We start from the raw sequence: 26978 nt of genomic DNA on the forward strand, positions 1-26978 counted from the left end.
GTAGTGGCCCCGCCCATTACACTCATTACTCGCGGCGCGTTGCCGATTCCCGTAAGAGTTCATGCACTATTTGTGCATTCGCACAGAAGAAGAAGATGGTCAAGTGGCCGGTGAGCCTTATCTATATATATATATATATATATATATATATATATATATATATATATATATATATATGTACACTAAGAACGGATACTATATTAGTACATATTCTGTGGTGTGCGTACTGTAAGACCTTCGGTACACACACCATCAGATTATTTGACTTGTTGCTCTAACTACGTAGGCGAGTGTCAGCAATATGTCTCGTGGTCTCATCGTGGCGTGTTTATCTTCTGCCGTTAGGTCAGACGATAGAAATGCAACTTGCACGCTTAGAGTAGCAGATTGACGGTGACCAACTTTAAACAGAACTTGATTAATTTTCACACACATTTATTAAAATAATAAAAAGCATAAACATTGCGTAACTGATACTGGATGCTGTTTACAATTGACAATCTGACATTCCTTTGGTCTTGGTAGGTAATGTTATTCTCACATATCACTGATACTTGGCAAAGTGTGTATACATTTATCTTTATGGCTATGTACTGGAATATGATCATCTGATTAGGCGCAGACTGATACTTAACTACAGACAAATGCAGACAAATGCAGACTAACTGATCGGAGGTCTGTACACTCGTTATAATACCTCGCACGTTCAGGTATCACACCGCGATTGTGATCTGTGAGGAGGAAAGGTTCTACGTTAGCTGCAATCTCATTGGCTGCGTTACATATTAATACGCGGATCGGCAGAAGCAGAACTTGGTCCGTCTCTAAGGCAGCGCCATCTCGTAGTGTGGAGACGGACGAGCGCTGTGCCTGCGCTGTTGTGCTTAGCGGGGCGCGCTCTAGTGGGAAAGTTGCGTACGCGCTGACTACGAGGAACTATGCATCCAACATATTCCTTTTTTTCGTTCCTCTCGGATATTGAAAGACGGAAGTGGAGGTGGTGGTGGAGGGAATTGTAGGCGCATTCTCTGTATCGATAGATCGGATTGGATCGGATACATGCGCTCGCTTTGAGCTTTTAATAAGCCGTTTCGGATGGCGAGAGATAGGCTTCCACGGACGCCGTGATGGAGCACAGCGCAGGGCGTCCCGGATGCGAGCCCTGCGTCCTGAGGGACTTCCTTATATCTGTGCAGGGGGGCGGGGGAGGGGAGTAGCTGGTGGGGTGGGGGCAGACAGAAAGACGTGCAGGCCTCGAACCTCGCAGCCCCGCCGTTATCCTCCAGGGTGGCAGATGCATCAGGGCCACCCCGGCGCCATTTTACTAAAGGGATGAGCCAAACAAAAAGCCCTGTCCGACCCGCCGGAGAAAGCATCGGGCGGCGCAGCGAGCAACAAGAAATAGATTTCTCGCAACGATATGCTTCTCGACTGAGGAAAGAGCAGGGGCAAAAGGGTGTGGGAGGTGGGGTATGTGGGGGAGGATGGAGGGTGGGGAGTCTCGAGGGAGGTGAGAGGGAGGCCCTGCCCTACACCGCGTCCAACCGGCGTCGCTACAGCTGCGCCGGCCGACAGACGACGCCGACGCCGACGCCGGTAGATGCGCCGCCGTCGATAAACAGTAGCGAGCAGGCAGCAGAAGCGGGCAGCGCGAAGCGTGTGCGGCAGCGGTGCGGCCCGCGCAGCTGCGACGCCGTGCCGCGAGTAGGATCGCGCACATCAAACGGAATTCGCGATCAGCTACTCGGGCGTCGGATGTTGGCCCTCATCACCGCGCGGATTCCGGCCGCACGCGCCCTTTGTACGCGCGCACACACACACACACACACAGACACACACACACACACACAGAGTATGGTGTGTGCGTGAGCAGGGGAAGCTGCGCGTTTGCCGAGGTCACGACAAGTGGCATACCCGTCACAGCTAACGGCCGGGCAGAATTGTGACGACGGTGCGTTCCGAACATCAATGGCAACCTCGTAAGAGGAATTTGAGTCATTGATGTATTCTGCTGGCAAACAGTGAAGATAACCAGTAAAAACTTTTACATGTATTTGACATGGCAGATAAAAAATTAGATACGATCGTATCCACTCAAGAAACCAAATATATGTTAACATCTGTGCAACCAAAGAGATGGAAACTGGACTTGCATGAAAAATTTTTGTATGACCATCATTGTGAATAATCTTCGTTGATCCATTATGGATCGTGGGACGACGGCTGGTATGAACTTCTTGATGCAATAATTTACCAACAGCCGTATGTACTGTAGAAATTAATTTTATTTTATGAACTATGTGCTGTCAGTTTCGGCTTTACATTGATGCCATGTTCAGGTCACAATCGTCATAATCGTAAAATCGCTATACACAGAAGGAGCCGTATAACTGGATCCGTGAATCATATCGTCTTGCAACAGTTGCTGGTGGCCAGGCGCCTGGGTCCAGGTATATGCCCCTTCCATGGTTCAAATGGCTCTGAGCACGATGTGACTTAACATCTTAGGTCATCAGTCCCCTAGAACTCAGAACTACTTAAACCTAACTAACCTAAAGACATCACACACATCCATGCCCGAGGCAGGATTCGAACCTGCGACCGTAGCAGTCGCGCTGTTCCGGACTGAGCGCCTAGAACCGCTAGACCACCGTGGCCGGCCCAATCCACGTATAGCGATTTTACGACTATGGCGAGTGGGGCCTGAAGATGGCATCTATGTAATGCCGAAACTGGTTGCACATAGATACATACGGCTGTTGGTAAATTACTGCATCAAGAAAATCGTTGTGAGTGGAAGTCTGGGGGACAACGGCCGTCCACTATTGTAATAAAATGAAACACCTATAGCAGTGCTTACGATGTCATTAATTGCGTGACTACCAGACTTGGCGCTTCAGTGCGCCATCTTCAGACCTTTGTTCATGCTGAAGGGATTACCATCATCCACATACACGATGCATCGGTGGCAAAGAAACTGGTTTCCTAGACCTCCAGTAACTGCGATGTCTCTCGAACCACCAACTGTGAACTTGGATTGGGTTGGGTTCTTTGGGGAAGGAGACCAGACAGCGAGGTCATCCATCTCATCGGATTAAGGAAGGACAGAGAAGGAAGTCGGCCGTGCCCTCTCAAAGGAACCATCCCGGCATTTGCCTGGAGCGATTTAGGGAAATCACGGAAAACCTAAATCAGCATGGCCGGACGCGGGATTGAACCGTAGTCCTCACGAAGTCCAGTGTCCAACCATTGCGCCACCTCGCTCGGTAACTGTGAACTTGAAGTATGTCGATGCTGAACCGCCCAGCAATGGAAATGTCGAAAAGGAAGTCAGACGGTCGCAAGTTCGAATCCTGCCTCGAGCATTGATGTGTGTGATGTCGTTACGTTAGTTGTTTTTAAGTAGTTCTAAGTATAGGGGACTGATGACCTCAGATGTTAAGTTCCATAGGGCTTACAGACATCTAAACCATATTTTTGACATACACAGCTGAGACAAAGCTGGAAATGAAAATTCTTCGACGAATTAATGGGAAAACATTGAGAGATAAAGAGAAATGAAAGCAACAGAAAAAGATGAAAAGTAGACTCCATTAATGAGTGGTCAGAAAAGAGAAAGCAAGACTGAAGTGAACACGTAGACAGATGGATGAAAAAAGGTTGCGAAAATCGTAAGAAATTAAGTTTCAACTGGTAAAAGACATATTGGCTGTCAAACGAGAAGATTTGGCGACAACTTCAGGATATACTGAGGGCTATTCAAGGAAACAGGCATTAGCGTAAGAAGAAAGGAAGAAGAAGAACAAGATGTGCGTTATTACGGCTTCAGGAAGTACATCGATCTCGCAGGAGAGATTTCTAGTATCGATGAAGTCTTCCATCAGGCAAATCCAGCGTATGACTCGTTTCTAGGACTGACAATCCTTTTATCACAGTGTGATGCGGCCCTCTACGAATTCCTCTCCTGTGCCTACCTCTTCATCTCACAGTAGACTTGCAGATCACGTCCTCAATTATTTGCTGGAGTATTCCAATTGTCTTCATCTACGAGGGTGAGTCAAATGAAAACCTGAAATACTTTTAAAATATTGTCAATAAAATTCTTCTGGGTTAGAGACCGCATTGTCATTTATAAAATTCCAACGTTTCGGCGTCTGTTGCAAGACGCCTTCCTCAGGGTGTGTGAGGAAGGCGTCTTGCAACAGACGCCGAAACGTTGGAATTTTATAAATGACAATGCGGTCTCTAACCCAGAAGAATTTTATTGACATTGACAACGGCCGCGGAAGCCTACGGTTACTTTTAAAATATTTATTGTGCAGAAGTGGTACAAAGCTGTATCACCTTTCAACATAATCTCCCCCACGCTCAATGCAAGTCCTCCAGTGCTTAAAAAGTGCATAAATTCCTTTAGAAAAAAATTCTTTTGGTAGTCCGCCCAACCACTCATGCACCGCGTGCCGTACCTCTTCATCAGAACGGAACTCCTTTCCTCTCATTGCGTCTTTGAGTAGTCTAAACATATGGAAATCACTTGGGGCAAGGTCTGGTGAGTATGGTGGTTGAGGAAGACACTCAAAATGCAGGTCTGTGATTGCTGCAACTGTTGCACGGGCAATGTAGGTCCTTGCACTGTCATGTTACAGAAGGACACCTGCTGACGACAATCCACGTCGTTCTGATTTGATTGCAGGCCGCAGCTGATTTTTTAAGATATCTGTGTATGATGCACTCGCGACAGGGGTCCCTCTAGACATGTAATGATCCAAAATGACGCCTTTTTCGTCCCAAAAGAGACTCAGCATAACCTTCCCTGCTGATGGTTCTGTTCGAAACGTCTTTGGTTTTGGTGATGAGGAATGGCGCCATTCCTTGCTCGCGCTCTTCATTTCCGGTACTCTATTCGTAGACTTGCTGCTGTGATAAACATGCATCACCGTACTGAACCTTCATTCGTGGAAGAATTTCCATAGGTCCCACACCTTCACTACGCAAAAACGAAATAACAGAACGCTGTTCTTCCATTGTGCAAGTCGCAAGTGGGGCGGCCATCTTTATACTGATACTGCGACGGTATGTGTGCATCTGCACTATGCTGCCAGCTAGAGGCCATTTTGCACGCTTTTTGTAGCACAGTTACCAACTTACAGGATAACAGCACTAAATTTCGATTTGTTATTACAAATTTAAGGTTTTCATTTGACTCACTTTCGTACAATTTTTACCCTCTACAGCTGCTGTACCTTAGAATGTGTTCTCTCATGTGTTATGTCCTACCATCCTGTCCTAACTGTCGGGTATTTTCCATATATCCACTTTCTCACCGTATCTGCGATGATCATTCTCATTTATTACCTTATTGGTCCATCTTATTTTCAAACTTCTTCTGTAGTACTTTCAAATGCTTCGATTTTCTTCTGTTCCGGTTTGCGCACAGTCCATTTTTCACAACCGTACCCTGCTGTACTCGAAACGTACATTCTCATACATTTCTTCCTCAAACTGAGGGCTGTGTTTCATATTAGTATACTTCTCATGGCCAGGAATGCTCTTTTTGTCAGTGCCAGTCTGCTTCTTGTACTGCCGTTGATTATTTTACTGCCGGCCGCGGTGGTCTCGCTGTTCTAGGCGCGCAGTCCGGAACCGTGCGACCGCTACGGTCGCAGGTTCGAATCCTGCCTCGGGCATGAATGTGTGTGATGTCCTTAGGTTAGTTAGGTTTAAGTAGTTCTAAGTTCTAGGGGACTGATGACCACAGCAGTTGAGTCCCATAGTGCTCAGAGCCATTTGAACCATTTGATTATTTTACTGCCTATGCGGCAGAGCTTCGTAACTTTACCTGCTTCGTGAGCACCTATTTTGAGGTTAAGTTTCTCGCTGTTCTCATTTCTGCTGCTCCTCAGTGCTTTTTCTTCGATTTACTGTTAATCCCTATTTTGTACTCATCAGACTGTTCGTTCAACAGATCCCGTTATTCTTCACCACTTTCACTGCGGGTAACAATGTCGTAAGCGAGTCTAATCACTGATATCCTTTCAATTTGAATTTTAATTCGACTCTTGAACCTATCTTTTCTTTCCGTCATTAACTCTATTACATATAGATCGAAGAGTAAAAGCGGAAGATTACATCTGTCTTTCAACCATTTTAATCCGAGCACTTCCTTCTTGGTCTTCCCACTTTACTGCTCCCTCATGGTTATTGTACATATTATATATTACGACTTTCCCTACACCTTACCCGTATTTTCTCAGAGTTTGGAACAACATGCACCATTTGACAGGGGCGAAAGGCCGGCCGCTGTGGGTGAGCCGTTCTGGGCGCTTCAGTCCGGAACGGCGCTGCTGCTACGGTCGCAGGTTCGAATCCTGCGTCGGGCATGGATGTGTGTGTTGTCCTTAGGTTAGTTAGGTTTAAGTAGTTCTAGGTCTAGGGGACTGATGACCTTAGATGTTAAGTCCCATAGTGCTTAGAGCCATTTGAAACATCTGAAGAGGGTCGAAAACTTTTTCCAGTTCAACACATCCTACGAATGTGTGTTGACTTTTCTTCAGTATTACTTACACTACCAAACACAGCGTCGATCTGCCTCTCTGTTGTCTTTACCTTCACTGAAGCGAAACTGATCATCATCTAACAGATCTTCAATTTTCTTTTTTATTGTTGTCAGCAGCTCGGATGCGTGTGCTGTTACGCTGATAGTGCGATAATTCTCGCAGTTGTCATCTCTTGCATTCTTTGGAACTCAGTGAATGTTGTTTTTCGTAATGTGCGATGATATATCTCCAGTCTCACACATTCTACTCACCGAAGTGAACAGTCCTTTTGTTGCCACTTTCGCCAGTAATTTTAGAAATTTCGGTGGAGTAGTATCTATGGCGTCTGCCTTATTTTATTTTGAGCAGTCCAAAGACCTTTTAAATTCTGATTATAGTTCTGTACGTCCTAATTTCTTCCCTGTCGAATATAGATTACGCTTTGTAAATACATTGCACATTATACATTGCACGTGAGACTTGTTAAATGGTTGTCGCCACTACTTAAATGGCGCGCCTTATGTAAGTATACTAGAATCCAAACAAAACTACTGCGTTGCCTTTTATACCGAGGCATATTACTTAACTGTGCCTTTCGACTGGCTCGATGTTAATCCCCACTACTTTTTTGTTTTGTTTTGTTTTGTTTCATCAGTCTTCTGACTGTCTTCCCTTGTAACAGTGTGCGAACAGTGCCTACACTGAAAGTCGTCATTTGTTTATTGAATATATTACAATCTCTGTCTCAACCTAGTTTCTTATTTCCGCGGCTCCCCTTACTATCAACGACGTTATTCCTTAATGTCTCAATGTATATCATATGGTGCTATCGTAATCTCTATTCGCCACTGTTGCACAAAATCGTTTCATCAGGGATTTTACGCAGAAGTACTTCGTGTCTGATCTTTTCAGCCGGCCGGAGTGGCCGAGCGGTTCTAGGCGCTACAGTCTGGAACCGCGCGACCGCTACGGCCGCAGGTTCGAATCCTTCCTCGGGCATGGATGTGTGTGATGTCATTAGGTTAGTTAGGCTTAAGTATTCTAAGTTCCAGCTGACTGATGAGCTGAGCAGTTAAGGCCCGTAGTGCTCAGAGCCATTTTTTGAACTTTTCAAATTTTCAGCGTCCTGCTGTAACAACAAATTTAACAGTCCGTAACTGCCGTGTATTAAGTTTATCGCACAGTCTCTTTCAGAAGTTCGGGCCTCTGTTCAGTACCGGGGGACTTCTGGTGTCGAGAAAGTATCTGAACTCCTGTAACAGTACGCGCGATGTTGCTCTCAATGCAGTAGAATAGGTCTCTGATTGTCTGCTGTTGTTCCCAACTTTGATGCTCATCTGCTGCTCCCATAAACAAACACTGTAATATTTCCTCACTTTCGTTTTTGTTCGATTCACCCTCAATCCATACTCTGTGCTCATTAGAATGTTCATTTCATTTGATAGATCTTGTAGCTCTTCTCCACTTTCACAGAGGATAGCAATGTCATGAGTTACTCTTATCACTGACAGCCTTTTATCCTGAATTTTAATTCCACTACTCAAATTTTCCCTCCCACTACAAGTCCTACACATGGGAAAAGGTGCTCGAATATTTTCAGTGGTGTGGGTCAGTTATCTAAAGTTAATTCCTTTAAAAACCACTTTTTTTATTTTTCTTTTCGCATCCTCAAATGCAAAGCTCGAGTCTACTCGTTCTGCTAGTCGCGCACATTTATGTACAAAATATTTGCTATCTTCTTTTATACGATGTCACAAATGTAAAGAATAGGATAATCAATCTGGTTCAAATGGTTCAAATGGCTCTGAGCACTATGGAACTTAACATATTACGTCATCAGTCCGATAGACAGAAGCGCCTAGAACCGGTCGGCGAGGGCAGCTGGCTTAATCAATCTGTTCTACACCTATGTCTCCGTGGATACTCTGCAAGCCACGGCATGATGCGTGGCAGAAGGTACCGTGTACCACTGCTTGTCAGTTCCATTCCTGTTCCATTCGCAAATAGAGCGGGGGAAAACAGCTGTCTGCATGTCTCCGAATGAGTCTTAATTTCTCGAATCTGATCTTCGTGGTCCTTAGGCGCAGTGTATGTTGGCAGGAGCAGAATCGTGCGGCAGTCAGCTTCGAATGACGGTTCACTAAACTTTCGCAATAGTGTATCTCGAAATGAACGCCGCCTTCTCTCCATGGATTCCCACTTCAGTTTTCGAAGTACTTCCGTAAGGCTTACGTGTTGTTCAAATCTACCAGTGGCAAACCTAGCAGCCCGCCTCTGTGAACTGCTTCGGTATCTTCGTATCTTCCTTCAATCAGACCTGATACGAATCACAAACACTCGAGCAGTACTCAAGAATAGGTCGCACCAGCGTCCTATATGCGTTCTCCTTTACAGGTGAACCGCTCTTTCCACAAATACTGCCAATAAACGAAAACCAACCATTCGCCTTTCTTACCACAGTCCCAACATGATCATTCCACCTCATACCGCTCTGCAACGTTATGCCCAGATACAGTTTCAGAAGTTTTCGACTGAGAGGCAGCCGCGCTATAGTGTCGATTCCAGAAGAAGCGCTCTAATGTCTGAACTCGATAACGAGCCTAGGAAGCGCAACAGTTGCATGTGACCACCTTTCGGTTGCGGATTACAAACATAAGGGAGGAAAATATTAAATGTAGTAAATATGTATTGCATCGCGTGTTAACAGCGTGAACCACCACACACAGTGCACAGGACAGGGTCATCGTACATTCTTATAGTAGCGCCGGGTGCAAATGAATCCATATAAACAAGACTATGCTCCTAAGGAGAATGGGATAAGTTATCAGCGGATGACGCCGTCTCTACGACGCTCGTCAGTCTGATAAGATAGGGGTTTATTTCGCTAGCCTCGCCTTACGTAGTAGCCGCGGACCTGTATGTAGAGAAATGTGGCAGGCGTAGTTCCATGTGATGGAATCACATCGGTAGTTAGCCACTTCCATTGTTCTCCCTGAGCTGTCTGGCCGAGCTCCGTACTCTGTATCACTCAACTGTCGCTTTTCAGCCGAGGTCAGGGATTCGGCAGGCGACTCATTACCAGTTAACCTCGGTGAATTCCACCGCACGAGGTAAGCTTTTGTGTCGCGCATACAGCAGTCCTTCTTACTCCACCTCAGGACGCGACAACGAATCAATATGAACTTGGCAATGCTGCAGATGCTGTAAATGATCGGTGGTGCTGAAATAAAGATATTTATTCTAACTGAAATCGTTTGTGGAATTGATGTTGTCCATATTGTAATTTCTCACCCTGGGAACGTACACTGTATGATATGTTTATCTGTAGATGATACGCAAGCAGTTCATTGTACCAAGAGAAGGAAGACGACGGAAGACGAAGATCCAATTGAAAAGAGTTATGTTGAAAGAGATGCGAAAGGAGGTTGAAAAATTGTTTTACAGAATATTCGCAAAGGAAGGCAATGACCCCATTGCCACAATTATTGTAAGAAAGGGGACACAAGAAATGTAAAAAGCCACACACCGATCAATTTCTTGTCAGTACAGACCCGACCAACTTCATAGTGAAGAACTGAAAAGTATATGTATTAGTACTACAACTATCATTAGACTTCACCAGGACGGTGGAAAATACGGAAATCTGAAAGTCATCGAGAAAGAAATTCCATATAAAAAAATACAATATCATAAGTGATTTCTAGATCTTTTAACTATGGATTACGTTTCTGATCTTTCTTAAAACTATAGTTTCTAACTAGTGTGTACACTCGGTTACGATGAATGGCTCAGGAATGTTGAAAATAAGAAAACTATTCAGAAACCATGGTTTGCCTTGCAGAAAGTGTATACTGGGAAAGGAATCAGGACAACAAATGGGTCCGAAAACATTCTGGAGTGAAAGTCGCAATTATGTTTCTAATAAAAGGAACACGCACTGGGCATGTAGACAGGAGAATGGATAGAATATGAACAACGGACGTGCTTTGAGGACTGCAACACATAATAAACATAAGGAATACTACCTAATGGAAGTGGGGCAGGTAAAAGAATACGAGTAGCAAAACGTCTGGATGAGCCCTTGATCTAGTAGTGCACTTCAGATGGTTGATATCGATTATGATGATGATGATGATGATGATGATGATGATAATGAAATTGAGATACAACCGTAAATAGCTCAAGGCGCGTATGAAGCGATTTTAGTGCCAAGGTTCATACCAACACCAGGTGCGACATAGTTAAACCTATGAAACACTGCCATCTTGCAAGCAAAATACCGTAACACACATGCGAAGAGATCGTTCGTCGCAAAAAAATTCTAGTATACAAATAATTTAATTTGAGAAAATAATTCCTTAGAATGTACATTTGGAGCACAGCATTACGCAGAAGTGATCATGAATTGTGAAAAAAACGGAGAAGATCGTATTCGATGTGTTTAGATGTTCTGAAATGTAAGTGGTGCCTTTTTTTGGGGGGGGGGGGGGGAGGAAGAGGAGTTCATATAAGGAGTACGTGGAATAGAGAAACAAGAAGAAGAGCAGAATAATGGGACATGTACTAACACATCAGCGAACAATTTACTTGGGACCAGAAATAGTCATGAAGGGGAGAAACTGAAGAAAAGGAGAAAATAACATAAGAAGTGCCATTTCGAAGCATACAAAAGCTTCTCCAGCAGGAAGACACATTATTAGCAGGCGGACTTCCAATACATTTGTTCGTTTCGGCAACGGTTAGTCAGTGATTAAGGTCCACGAGCTCTGCTGCAGGAACAAGTTTCAGAAACTGTCCGGAACATGCACCTTCAGGCAGATATGAGATCGAGCAGCTGCATGAGAGACGTCCTGTTTCGTATTGACCATGTGCAGCAATACTGATGCCACATTCGCACAATGACATTCGCCAATCTCCTCTGCTGACCAAAGAAGAACGAAATATCGTGTTCACAAAGTCAAAAAACTCTTTCGCCTCGCTCACTACATATAAGTTTCGTGCATTTCGCCACTATAGTGTTCCTTTTAGACGAAATAGGCCCCTGAAATCTTCATAATATGATTTTTTTTACATGAATTAGTATCATGTTCTTGCGACCAGTGCTTGTGGTGCATAGAGGTAACAACAGCTTCGTAAATGTTAGTTCGCGTGAAATATGGTGGCTAACTTTGCCATTATATTCACTATCACCTGTAAGTCGTTTGATTTTCGGCACATTTAAACAAGTCACCTTTCATAGACAAATTATTGAGGATGTTGGTTATAGGTATTGTTCTTAAATGAGGTGTAGTGGGACGTGAAATTGAAGCCTCACCCATCCACCAGTGTCAGCCCAGTTTGCAGGTGAATGTAAGTTTAATTTAGTGTTTTGTTTAGGTATTTTGTAATATTTATAATTGTTGTGAATTATCTAAAGTTTTGTATTTATTTTTATGTTTCATGTACGGAGAGGGCGGCGCAAACGAACGGAGACAGCATCTTCGCTGCCGGACCAGAGAGAGAATTGCTGGCCACTGTACGTCGCGGGACGACAGCCAAACAGCAACGGAAGATCCTGAAACCGAGTTGTTGCATCGTGCTTCTAAAAACTGAAAAAATAAGAATTTGTAATGTTTCTACAACAATGACGTCGTAGAAAGTTTAATCATGTTGTAAATGTTTAGTCCTATCTTGTCAAGGCTCAGGTTCACGTCTGTATGTAGTATATAGCAAGATAATAAACTAGTGTATACTACAAAAGTTTAAATACGTGTTCCGAGAATTTATTTACGAAGAATTATTAATTTATTTGACAAGATTATTAATTTTGACAACGTTCATCGCGAGTTTGAGTCTTAAAAGTTTATTCAATGTGGTTTTAATATTTATTAAAGCAGATTCTTGCGTTAATATAACGTCTGAGAAAAAACAAATGACATCTAACTTGAAAAAAGTTTGCACAAACCAATTTGACTGAGTGACGTAATTCTGCGCATACGACTCAAATGATGATGTTTTAACTACAGTTTCGTTCAGGAACCATTCAGCGACCACTTATAAAAGGAGTTTAAATAATTATGAAGTGTTTTGTAACTAACGTTGGTGACGAAGACTGCACATGGTCATATGTCAAAAGAAAATCATTTGTACAAAACGCACGTCGTTACATTACAGAGGACGAAAATGTGGTTGGTACCATCAAATCATTCGGGAGATGGCTAATAGGAAGAAAAAGATATGTAAGGAAATGAAGATGTGTCAAGAAGAATGTGTGATGAATGAGAACTGAGAGAATTCACATCAGAAGATGGGATGGGTTCAACAACCAAGATTCTTCTGGAGAAATTGGATGAAACGTATGATGAGACAAAGAGGAGACAGAAGCGATGGGTGATGTTACCAAACCAGTGGAGAAACGGATGACTATAAATCAAGAATATACCGGAAAAACAGAAATACAAGAAGTGTTTGCTATATTTGCATTCCTGTTCCTTGCAAAGGCAATTTCTCTCGCAGAGGGGAGTGGGTACATAATATTTAGAGCAGAAACCCACAGCCAGAAACGTATCGTTTCCCATCTCGACGGTTTCAATTGAGATGTTTAACTATTCAACGTCTGCTTGATTTGGCTGGTTCAAATGGCTCTGAGCACTATGGGACTTAATTTCTAAGGTCATCAGTCTCCTAGAACTTAGAACAACTTAAACATAACTAACCTAACGACATCACACACATCCATGCCCGAGGCAGGATTCGAAGCTGCGGCCGTAGTAGTTGTGCGGTTCCAGACTGTAGCGCCTAGAACCGGTCGGCCACCCCGGCCGGCTCTTCCTGATTTAAACATAACGTGTTTACATAATTCCAAAACAAAAATGAACCCAGCATACTGTACGAACAGAGCAGTGCTGATGCCTTACAACAGCGGCTGGATATGGCGTTCCCCCATTTTGTTACAGACATTGTACCTACGAAGCATTTTCTGGTATATACTCTCCATTACTTCTGGTGGCTCTTCGAGTTCTTACGCAGCGGCCAGAACTCGTGCCAACAAATCTTCCCCTGTCTCTACAGAACGTAGACGTAGCGTTATATCAAGTGACCGACTGATGTGGTACACGTCATCGTCTCAGCCATATTGCAACCAGCACCGGCAACTCTGAGACTTTTCTCTACCCCTCAGCAGACGCTGACCCATTACACATCTGGACATTCAGATTTTTGTGTGCTCACTCCAAGCCCCAGAAGTTTGTAAGGAATCTCCGAACACCATGTGTGAATATGATGTATGAATAAAGCTAAGTTTTAAGCATAGGTAACTGCTATTTATATAACGTGAAGTCCGCCCACTGCTGCTGCCTCCACTCTTTCGATTTTAAAGCAACGACTTACCCGCCAGTGTCCCGAACACACATCGACTGGCGCTACGACTCCTGTTGTGAAAATCTCTCTCAGGTTTACTTTCGGAGAGCTCTTATATAGAGTATTTATAGGTTGAACTGCCTCATTTTAAAAGCCTTGTCGCTTCTCATGTGAGTACCTATATTTGTTAGTAGCTGAGGCCACGGTTTAATAAAACTGTTAACAGCAATTTCTGATAACTTTACATTTATACTACGCAAGCCACCCGACGGTGTGTGGCGGAGGACACTTTACGTGCGACTGTCATTACCTCCATTTCTTGTTCCACTCGCGAATGGTTCGCGGGAAGAACGACTGCCGGAAAGCCTCCGTGCGCGCTCGAGTCTCTCTAATTTTACATTCGTGATCTCCTAGGGGGGGGGGGGGGGGTATAACTAGGGGGAAGCAATATATTCGATACCTCATCCAGAAACCCACCCTGTAGAAACCTGGACAGCAAGCTACACCGCGATGCAGAGCGCCTCTCTTGAAGAGTCTGCCACTTGATTTTACTAAACATCTCCGTAACGCTATCACGCTTACCAAATAACCCTGTGACGAATCGCGGCGCTCTTCTTTGGATCTTCTGTATCTCCTCTGTCAACCCGAGCTGTTACGGATCCCACACTGATGAGCAGTAAGTATAGGCCGAACGAGCGTTTTGTAAGCCACCTCCTTTGTGAGGAACTACATTTTCTAAGGACTCTCCCAATAAATCTCAACCTGGCACCTGCCTTACCAACAATTAAATTTATATGATCATTCCACTTCAAATCGTTCCCTACGCATACTCCCAGATATTTTACAGAAGTAACTGCTACCATTGTTTCTTCTGCTATCAAATAATCATACAATAGATAGTCCTTCGTTCTATGTATTCGCAATACATTACATTCTCAGAGTGGATAAGCGTGCTGGACGGTGTAACTCCGTCCACAATGCCACGCCTACACACATTTGGTAACAGAGCGCTGTAACAGATGCACCTGTTTTCACTTCAAACATTCGCGCTCGCCTGCGTTGGTAACGAGTGTGAAGTCGTTCCTCTGCTCTGCGGCGCTTGTCTATTGCGTCATCACTGGCGGAACCTTGCAAGCGAACGTAGACGACTTGGCTGGCACAGTGGTTATAGCGCAGAAAGAGCCAGGTGCGTGCTATTCTATCGGTAGGCTAGCTGTTTGCGCGTGACGTCCGCACGCAGCGGCGACCGCTGCTGAGAAAATACTGGCCACTGCACTACGGCACGCACATGGTACAGCCAAGCCAGAGAAAATACGCAGCTGTGGCAGCGTCCAGACGGGCGTGGCTTTGTGCAGGCCACGACACCGGCAGGCGGCAATGGCAGCTTGTTATGTTTTCAAACAGTGCGCTGTGCGCTTTGCAACACCGCCCGCAGCGGACTTGACTTCCCTACCTCCGCCGCTGCGATTAACACGGCGCGCGGCGAGTCACATCAAGGCGCTCCGACTACCTTTGTAGGTGCAGGGAGCACACCGCCGTGCTTTCAAATCTACGTTCAAGAAATACGAGCACACGTTCAAATTACAAAACGCTCCTGCTCTGGACAAACAGTCAGGGTAAATATCAAATAGTTCTCGAGAGACGCTGCCGCAGAGCGTCCTAACTGAATCACCTGTCTGGCTACAGCAAGCTTCCATTTAAAAACACAGGCTGTTTCAAAAAGTTTCACATTATTTCACAAGAGTACACTGTCTGATGAAATTTATCTTATCCGTGAACGTTAATTTTGGGGGTTGTCACGCTTTACCTTTATAACGGTTTTACATCCATACTCCGCAAGCCACCTGACGGCGTGTGGCGGACGGTACTTTGAGTACCTCTATTGGTTTTCCCTTCTATTCCAGTTTCGTATTGTGCGTGGAAAAAAAGATTGCCGGTATGCCTCTGTGTGGGCTCTAATCTCTCTGATTTTATCCTCATGGTCTCTTAGCGAGATATACGTAGGAGGGAGCAACATACTGACTCATCGGTTAAGGTAGGTTTTCGAAACTTCAACAAAAGCCCGTACCGAACTACTGAGCGTCTCTCCTGCAAAGTCTTCCACTGGAGTTTATCGATCATCTCGGTAACGCTTTCGCGATTACTAAATGATCCAGTAACGAAGCGCGCTGCTCTCCGTTGGATCTTCGCTATCTCTTCTATCAATCCTATCTGGTACGGATCCCACAGTGGTGAGCAACATTCAAGCAGTGGGCGAACAAGTGTACTGTAATCTATTTCCTTTATTTTCGGATTAGATTTCCTTAGGATTCTTCTAATGAATCTCAGTCTGGCATCCGACGATCATTCCATTTTAAATCACTCCTAATGCGTACTCCCAGATAATTTATGGCATTAACTTCTTCCAGTTGCTGACTTGCTATATTGTAGATATATGATAAAGGATCTTTCTTTCTATGTATTCGGAGCACATTACACTTGCCTACATTGTGATTCAATTGCCATTCCCTGCACCATGCGTCAATTCGTTGGAGATCCTCCTGCATTTCAGTACAAATTTCCATTGTTACAACCTCTCGATATACCACAGCATCATCCGCAAAAAGCCTCTGTGAACTTCCGGTGTTATCCACAAGGTCATTTATGTATTTTGTGAATAGCAACGGTCCTACGCCACTCACCTGCGGCACACCTAAAATCACTCTCACTTCGGATGACTTCTCTCCATTGAGAATGACATGCAGCGTTCTGTTATCTAGGAACTCTTCAATCCAATCACACAATTGGTCTGATAGTCCATATGCTCTTACTTTGTTCATCAAACGACTGTGGGGAACTGTATCGAACGCCTTGCGGAAGTCAAGAAACACGGCATCTACCTGGGAACCCGTGTCTATGGCCCTCTGAGTCACGTGGACGGATAGAGAGAATTTCAATACGGTGTCTGCATGTCTCTGAAGGTGTGGTAACCCATTCCTCCTGAACAGCCGGAACCACAGAAGGTAGTCTTCTCACATGTTTTTGGGCCACAGTCATGTAATGATGTTAGAATGACTGTACAAACTTCTTTACTTTATTACTATCACGTTTTCGGTCTTAAACAACAACATAGTTGTACTTTATAATGGCTTAAAGCCAAAATAAAGATAGTTCGTACAGTCAAACACAAAATAGTGATCTTGTTCGCTGAGGTCTGTAGCGAAGGCGGCGCTCCCTCTAATCTGTGGATACAGTAAGCAGCAATCTTTGGCTGTTTGTCGATGATGTTGTGAGGTTCGGTGTGATGAATGTAGTAAAAAGTAGAAAAAAGTAAGTTAATGCAAATGAGTAGAAAAAAGAAACCCGCAATACTCGAATACTGCATTAGTAGTGCGCTACGGAACGTCACGATAAAGTGTTAAGGTGTAACGTTACAAAGAGATATGAAATGTAACGAGACATCGAAGTATTTCAGGGAAGGTCTGCTAGATTTGTTACCGGTAGGTACAAACAGCGCCCAAATGTCGCGGAGGTGCTTCAAGGTCTCAAATGGGAATCCTTGGTGGGAAGAGGGTGTCCTTCTTGAGAAAATATAAAGGACCGGCATTTGAAGCTGACTGCAGAACGCTTCTACTGTTGCCAACGTACGTTTCGCCTGAGTACCACGAAGATAAGGGAACTTAGAGCTCTTACGGAGGATTAGAGACAGTCGTTTTGCGAGTGTAGCAGGAACGAGAATCAGTAGTCGCACAATACTGTGATCTGCGGAGTTGTATAGAGATGTGGCTGTAAATGAAATGTGGTCCAATGGGATTAGGGCGGGACTGTGGTAAGACCACCGCATCACAGGCATGTTATTGTCCACAAACCACTGTCTCACAACAACTGCTTCATAAGTAATACATCGTGACGTTGATACTCCTGGATATTGAAATAAGAACACCGTGAATTCATTGTCCCAGGAAGGGGAAACTTTATTGACACATTCCTGGGGTCAGATACATCACATGATCACACTGACAGAACCACAGGCATATAGACACAGGCAACAGAGCATGCACAATGTCGGCACTAGTACAGTGTATATCCACCTTTCGCAGCAATGCAGGCTCCTATTCTCCCATGGAGACGATCGTAGAGATGCTGGATGTAGTCCTGTGGAACGGCTTGCCATGCCATTTCCACCTGGCGCCTCAGTTGGACCAGCGTTCGTGCTGGACGTGCAGACCGCGTGAGACGACGCTTAATCCTGCCCCAAACATGCTCAATGGGGGACAGATCCGGAGATCTTGCTGGCCAGGGTAGTCGACTTACACCTTCTAGAGCACGTTGGGTGGCACGGGATACATGCGGACGTGCATTTTCCTGTTGGAACAGCAAGTTCCCTTGCCGGTCTAGGAATGGTAGAACGATGGGTTCGATGACGGTTTGGATGTACCGTGCACTATTCAGTGTCCCCTCGACGATCACCAGAGGTGTACGGCCAGTGTAGGAGATCGCTCCGCACACCATGATGCCGGGTGTTGGCCCTGTGTGCCTCGGTCGTATGCAGTCCTGATTGTGGCGCTCACCTACACGGCGCCAAACACGCATACGACCATCATTGGCACCAAGGCAGAAGCGACTCACATCGCTGAAGACGACACGTCTCCATTCGTCCCTCCATTCACGCCTGTCGCGACACCACTGGAGGCGGGCTGCACGATGTTGGGGCGTGAGCGGAAGACGGCCTAACGGTGTGCGGGACCGTAGCCCAGCTTCATGGAGACGGTTGCGAATGGTCCTCGCCGATACCCCAGGAGCAACAGTGTTCCTAATTTGCTGGGAAGTGGTGGTGCGGTCCCCTACGGCACTGCGTAGGATCCTACAGTCTTGGCGTGCATCCGTGCGTCGCTGCGGTTCCGGTCCCAGGTTGACGGGCACGTGCACCTTCCGCCGACCACTGGCGACAACATCGATGTACTGTGGAAACCTCACGCCCCACGTGTTGAGCAATTCGGCGGTACGTCCACCCGGCCTCCCGCATGCCCACTATACGCCCTCGCTCAAAGTCCGTCAACTGCACATACGGTTCACGTCCACGCTGTCGCGGCATGCTACCAGTGTTAAAGACTGCGATGGAGCTCCGTATGCCACGGCAAACTGGCTGACACTGACGGCGGCGGTGCACAAATGCTGCGCAGCTAGCGCCATTCGACGGCCAACACCGCGGTTCCTGGTGTGTCCGCTGTGCCGTGCGTGTGATCATTGCTTGTACAGCCCTCTCGCAGGGTCCGGAGCAAGTATAGTGGGTCTGACACACCGGTGTCAATGTGTTCTTTTTTCCATTTCCAGGAGTATATATATATATATATATATATATATATATATATATATATATATATATATATATATATATATTATCACGCCATTATATCTGATGGTGCAGTCAGAATTATTAGGCAAATAAATAAACTTGTGCTCTGTAAATAACATCATTAAAGCGTACAAAGCGTACCTAACTGCACACGAAGAGAGACACAGTTATACTGATGTGCAGCGGCAAGAAATGTGCTTCCATCGAAGCCCACTATCGGCGCCACAGCACATGTCTACATGATTTCGCCGAAGTACATTCATTACACCCACGTGTCCCCCTGTTTAGATGTGTGACTCCGTACTTGCCTCCCATGCAAGCGGGCAGGGGTTCAATTTCCGGCTGGGTTGGGGATTTTCTCTGCTCGTGGATTGGGTGTTGTGCTATCTTCATCTTTTTTTCATCCTCATTACCGTCACTCAAGTAGCCCAAAGTGGCGTCGACTGAAATAAGACTTGCACTCGGTGGCCGAAATTGCCTAGTGGGGCCTCCTGGCCAACAATGACAAATGCCCATTTCATTTCATTGCAGTTACGTATATAATAACTTAGTTCACATTTTATAAAAGGAAATATAGAAAATAAAACAAAAATACTATGTTGGACATTATGTAACTTAATAAAATTTGATGGGAAAAGATGATTTATTAAAACGTGCACCAACTTCAGAAGATTACATAGTGTCTTTACAGTATCGAAAGAATTAAATACAAAGAGAACTGCGGCTTACTAGTGAAAACGTTATCCAATGTGGACAATGCACTAACACAACACGCTCGACAGACGGGATCTCGCAATAAACCAGTCATAACAGCAAAATGAAATAAAAATACCCCTCCTGTACGTCATCCATATAGCCATTTCTACATCTGTACAAGTCCGCCATCCATATACCACATCCATTCTGTCCTTCTCAGCGACAAACCCTTCCACTTCAACAACAGACTACCTACACCACAGCAGGTAGCAGGTCCTTCCCGTGTTAGTGCCAGTAAAGAGCTTCTTTTTATCGTGAGTGTTCTGCGTTAAGGTATCTTAAAACGGTTTTAAACTTTTTAAAATATTATCTTATTGTGTTTCTGATTTTTACCTTTTATTACAGTCGTTTTTAACTAAAAGCGAAGTAATTCGTGTCCCTTATATACAAAAACTTGTATTTTTTCACCTTTGAAAAGTTTAAACTCATTGTAAGTACCTCATCTCTGTCTCACCTTCCTGTTTATTATTCTTTTATCTCATTTAGATTTTATTGGTAGGTGACTGAAGAGCGAGTTGACTATATCGCTGATCGGGAGAGGGTGAAAAACAATAGATAAAAAGACCATTCGTATAGTTAGGAGTACGTTTCTAAATTAGGATACCTCTATATGCTTACATTTTTCTAGTTCTGGAGATGGTCTTAGCGGCCAAACTTTATCACCTATTTTCATATACACAACGTGATCGAAGACTGGAATTAAAATCAAGCAAATGTTTTCTGGAATTACTGTAAACTTTGTCCTGCAGAAAGTTTGCAGTTAGGAGCCTCAGAGGGCCATAGACACGGTTTCCCATGTAGATGCCGTGTTTCCTGATCTCCGCAAGGCATTTGGAGCAGCTCCCCACAGTCGTTAAATGAACAAAGTAAGAGCATATGGACTATCAGAAAAATTATGTGATGGGACTGAAGAGTTCCTAGATAACAGGACACAGCATGTCATTCTCAATGGAGAGAAGTCTTCCGAAGTAAGAGTGGTTTCAAATGTGCCGCAGGAAAGTCGTAGGACCGATGCTATTCACAATATATATATATATATATATATATATATATATATATATATATATATATATATATATATATATATGACCTTGTGGATAACGTCAGAAGTTCACTGAGGCTTTTTTCGGATGATGCAGTAGTATATGGAGAGGCTGTAAAATGGAAAATTGTACTGAAATGCAGGAGGATCTGCAGCGAATTGATGCATGGTGCAGGGAATGGCAATTGAATTTCATTGTAGACAAGTGTAATGTGCTGCGAATACATAGAAAGAAAGATCCCTTATCATTTAGCTACAATATAGCAGGTCAGCAGCTGGAAGCAGTTAATTCCATAAATTATCTGGGAGTAGGCATTAGGAGTGATTTAAAATGGAATGACCACATAAAATTAATCGCCGGTAAAGCAGATGCCAGATTGAGATTCATTGGAAGAATCCTAAGGAAATGCAGTTCGAAAACAAAGGAAGATTGATACTGCTTACCGGTGTGGGATCCGTACCGGATAAGGTTGATAGAAGAGATAGAGAAGATCTAATGGAGAGCAGCGCGCTTCGTTACAGGATTATTTAGTAAACCCGAAAGCGTTACGGAGATGATAGATAAATTCCAATGGATGACTGCAAGAGAGACCCTCAGTAGCTCGGTACGGGCTTTCGTTGTGTCAAGAACATACCTTCACCGAGGAGTCAAGCAGTATTTTGCTCCCTCCTACGTATATCTCACGAAGAGAGCATGAGGATAAAATCAGAGAGATTAGAGCCCACACAGAGGCATATGGACAATCTTTCTTTTCACGAGACTGGAATAGAAGGGAGAATGAATAGGGCTGCTTAAGGTACCCTCCACCACACACCGTCAGGTGGCTTGCGGAATATGGATGTAGATGTAGATGTAGATGATGCCGCTTAGCTTGGCGCCCCAAGGGGCCAATTGTGTTACTTGGCCATTGAACCAGCCCTGTACAGCGCCTCTGTTTGTTTCTGGAAGAAACAGAGAAAAAGTATGATACGGGGCGGAATAAAGTAGTGTGTATGAAGAAACGAAGGGGATCACGCAAGACGGCGGAGAGCTAGTGGACAGACTGACGACTCAAAAAAAGAAAATACGTTTATCTGAGTTCGCTTTGTTACCGAAACGGAACATATAGAAGCGTTAGCTCGAAAGCCACCTATGTTTCCTTCTTCAGCAGTACATGTGTCTGTCTGTGTGTATGTGTGTATGTGTGAGTGTGTATGTGTGTGAGAGCCGAAATAATGAAGCAGCGAAGCGACGGGCTGGGTGGGCGGCCGCTGCGGCCATTGTCCGGCCAGAGTTATGGGCGTCGGCTTTCAGGGCCTACGCTTGGTACCGCCGACCGCCTCAGTCGGCTCCGCTTCCACTGTGTGGACTGATTCCAGCAAAACACTGCACTGTCTTTGTGCAAGACCGTGAACCCGTGCTTTGCCGAAGTTTGGATGCGTCTCGTGTCGGCGACCGTAATTCACTGGAGCCTCACTGTGGCCGAGGAGATCCATCTTTCTGTATCAGTTTAATTTATTCTACACCGTGCAGGAAAATATTTCATGCATCTTAGTAAGGCAACCCAACATACAACTGCCAAGTTCGGTTGTCTACCTTAAGGCACATGAAACATTTTACAGAACTTTAGATTCTTTACTGGAGTCATACCGATACAATGTTATATATGTAGACTGAAGCGGTGTGTGAAGCTTTGTACCAAGAACAGGAGTCGAACCCAGGTCGTCTACTTACTAGGAAGGTGCGTTAGCCGCTAAGACAGGTTGACATAGTGCTTCAATCAATTGTGCGGATTACCCTGGGACCTGCCCTCGTGTCTCACGAGGGATGTTAAAGTGGGCTGGAGCGGCAGTGGGAATTTAGATCGAATAGGGAGGCATGCCAGGGTACTACGTGCAGATGGGTTTGATTCCCGGCCTTGGTGCAAATTGTCACTCGCCTCTTTAGTCTATCTACATGAGATATTTTACAGATCAGTTTTCTCAGCCTGCACAAAGATTGTACGAATGCATGATTTAGTATTTGAACAGCTAAAATTTATGCTTTACAGCATGGGTTAAGTTGTGGCGATACCAGTTTAGTACTATATCAGAGATCTGTGCGATAATACTAAATATTTAGCCCCATTACCCATCATAAAAAAAACGTAAAACTGACACTAAACGTGAGGCCATAAGGAAAATTACGAATGATTTCTTTTTCTTGTGGCATAACCATCGTCATAGGCGCAATAGAGGTCTGAGAGCCTTGGCCTTCTGCAGAAGATTATTTCCTCCTTTTCTGTTTAGTACCGAACTCTTCCAATTCTGAATTCCAATTTTGGTAATGTCCTCTCTGAAACCTTTCTCCCACCTTAGCTTTGATCTTCCAACGCTTCTGGTTCCTTCAGGAACTGTGGTAGATATTTTAATTAGGTTTCCCGGTATTTTGCTATCGACTTAAATCCTTGCATGACTTTCTCGGCAGTCAAAACTAGTATTCAACTATGTGTCACATAGGCAGTTTATCTAGTCTGTGTAAAACTGTTGCCAGCTGGATGGACTTTTGTCCCTTAGTAATAAAAGTTTATTTGTTGTCACGCTAGCATATCAAATACAAGATAAACAAGTTTGATGTGGAGGATGATCTACAGTTCAGTGGCCATCACAAATATTTCCACTAGTGTTGAACAAAGCCTGAAAACTAAAAATAAAATTTAGGTTCAGTGCAATTACAGGGTATAACTCTGTGATGGCTAAACGTATAAATGTTTCTTGCAGCTATGATGGGACATAAACTGTTATAAAACAAAAATGGTTATTGATCTCTCTAGTATACAAGTGTTCCATAGAGAAAGTGCGTATTTTTCCATAAGAACAATGCGCGCTGGAAGAAATTGCGCTCTTCCAAAACACAGCGTGTTTGAGCGGCCTTTCTGTGGTTGTCAAACGCTATTTAAATCTTTGTGAATATTTAGATATGTCTGGTGGACACGTGACACTCTTGAGAGTGTTGGAAAAATGAGAGAATATAATTTTTCCCCTACAGTATCATTTTAAACGCTAGATGGCCTGAATTACTGCCGCAAAGGGTATAAAAAGATCATACCGACAATGGTGGTGTAGGAGAAATTTCAGTCCACTTATCGTAATACACTTCCGTATGTTTGAATAAGACGGAACGTAAGATGAACATCAGTAGAGGCAACCTCGAAGTTATATGAGTATAGTCGAAATAAGGCACTTCATGCTCGGAGAATAAGGTTAAGAAATCAGAATCTGAAAATGATTGAACAGTTTAGACAGCAAGACTAATGGTGGCTATAGTTGTAAGGTGAATAAGAAATGGATATTGACAATAGCAACAAAACCATTTGCTGAAATTTTTTAGGAAGAACGTTTTGAAAGTATTTCAGGTATAGAGGGTAAAGCATTACAGACAATAAGCAGTGCAAACAAGATGGTAAAGAAGGATCTGAAATGTGTTGCAGGAATTACAAAACTGGGTGGGTAGATTGAATAATATGAAATAGGTTATGAATAAAATGGAGATGACAAGAGCTATAAAAACAGCTCAGACAGACAGATATAGGGACACAGAAAGTAGCTGCAAAAAAAAAAAAAAAAAAATGGGGTGGCAGGAGAAACACATCAATTGATCGATGACAGAAGGAAGTGCAAAATCGTTCTGGAAAATACAGGAATACAGAAATATAAAACACTTAGAACTCATAACTAATTTATTTTGCTGTATTCCTTCCCATTTATTTCAATCATAAGTTAGGATTTCAATAAGTGGTACATGCAGAGAAGCCAAGGCGAAATACCTTCAGGGCAAAAGCGAAGAAATCGATAAAACGATGATTGACAGAGGGAACGATTCAGTGCGTAGCAATGTCAAAACGTGTTACAGTGAGATGGAAAGAAGCTGTGGCAACATTAAGAGTGCAATAGAAATCGCACATTAAAAGCAGAGGAGGGAGCGGATGGGAAGAAAGAGAACATTGAAGTTTTCTGTGAGAGCATGGACTTGTCCGTCAAAGTGGCAGAAGAAGAAACAGGAGTCGACAGAGACGAGAGAGGGTATCGAGCAATAGAATCAGAATTTAAAAGAGTTCAACATTTAATATCAAATAACGCAGTAGGGGTAGACAACTTTGCTTCGAAATTTCTAAAATCATTGGGGGAAGTGACAACAAAGCGACTATTCACAGTGGTGTCTGGATAAATGAGACCGGGAATATACCATCAGATTTTCGGAAAAACATCACTCACACAATTTTGAGTTAGTACACAATCCTCTTAACAGCCCATACATAAAAGATGATGACCAGAACAATACACAGGCGAATCTTAAAGAAAAATGAGAATCTGTTAAACGACAATGTTCGGCTTTGGTAAAAGTAAAGACAGTAGAGAGACAGTCTTGAAGTCTCATTTGATAATGGAAACAAGACTGAAGAAAAATCACAACGCAATCGCAGCATTTTTCTATCTGTAAAAATTTGACAATGAAAAATTGTGCAATATGTACGAAATCAGAGATAAAAAGGTGGAAGCTAAAGGCATCGACGCGTAATACACACTATGAACTAGACAAATAGGGGTACCAGACTGGAAGAAGAAAAATGAAGTGCTCGGATTGAAAAGACTGTAAGAGATCCAGTCTTTCGCCCGTACTGTTCCATCTGCAGCTATAAAAACGATGACGGAAATAAAAGGACGGTTCAAAAGTTGGATTAAAATTCAGAGTGAAAGGATATGTATGATAAGCTTCGCTGATGACATTGTTACCCTCAATGAAGGTGAACAAGCCGACGGAATCTGTTGAATGGATGGAACAGTCTACCAAGTATATAATATTGATTGATATTAAACCGAACAAAGAGAGAAGTAACGAGAAGTAGCAGAAATGACAATAGCTAGAAACTTTACGTAAAAATTGATAATCAGGAAGTATACCATGTTAATATGTATTGCTACCCTGGAAGCAAAGCAAGCCGTGACGGACGAAGCAAGGAGGACATAAAAAGTGGAGTTCTACATACAAAGAGGACATTCGTGCCCAGAAAACTTCTGTTAATAACAAATACAGTCCTTAGCCTGAAGAAGAAATTTCTGAGAATTTAAGCTTGGATCAAGCACTGCATGGTAGCAAATCATGGACTGTTGAGAAATCGGAACTGAAGAGAATATAAATGTTTGAAACGTGGTGCTACGGAAGAATACTGAATAGTAGGCGGAAGGAATGAAGAGGTGCTCCTCAGAAACGACGGACAAAGAAATGTATGGAAAACACGGGCAAGAAGAAGAGACAGGACGATAGGTGATGTGTTAAGACTTCAGGGAATAATTTCTACAGTAGCAAAAGAAAGTGCTTTATTGGAAAACCAGGCTAAAACTTGGAACGAGTTTGTAGCACAAGTTCTGAGTAATCAAGGAATAATTACTTTAGTAGCCCACGGAAATCTGGGGGGATAAAAATTATTTAGACCAATGCTTGAATATATAAAGGAGGATATCACAACAACATTTAAATTACTCGTAATTTTTAAGTGTCTGAACCTACGGATTTGCCTATATTTTGTGCATACTTCTTTATATTTACGTTAATTTTGTACTGAGTGAGAACATTTTCCAGATGCGTAGTATAAAGTGCAAAATATTACAGAGACCACTGTTCTGTGTGTAGGATCGATGGAATTATAACGATGGTATAGGAGAAGCTGCAGGAAATCCGTCTGTGTTAGAGAAGGAAATGAGCAGCAATGAAAATTTAGCGAGTGCGAAGTCAGAGCGCCCTCCGCGAATAAAGAACCATTTGGTCATTAGCCATCAGACGGTGCATATCACTGTGTGAATGCGTGACTGAAGTATCTTCAGTTCCAAGGAATTAGAGCTCCTGATGAAAGATTTTTCTGCATATCTATAGACGTGAAATTTTTATTATTATTGTGAAATAGAAAACCAAGTGAGCAAGTATTTATTGTGTAATCTTTTGTTTTGTGAGTGA

The sequence above is a fragment of the Schistocerca gregaria genome, chromosome 4 (assembly GCF_023897955.1).
Source record: "Schistocerca gregaria isolate iqSchGreg1 chromosome 4, iqSchGreg1.2, whole genome shotgun sequence".
Lineage (NCBI taxonomy): Eukaryota > Metazoa > Arthropoda > Insecta > Orthoptera > Acrididae > Schistocerca > Schistocerca gregaria.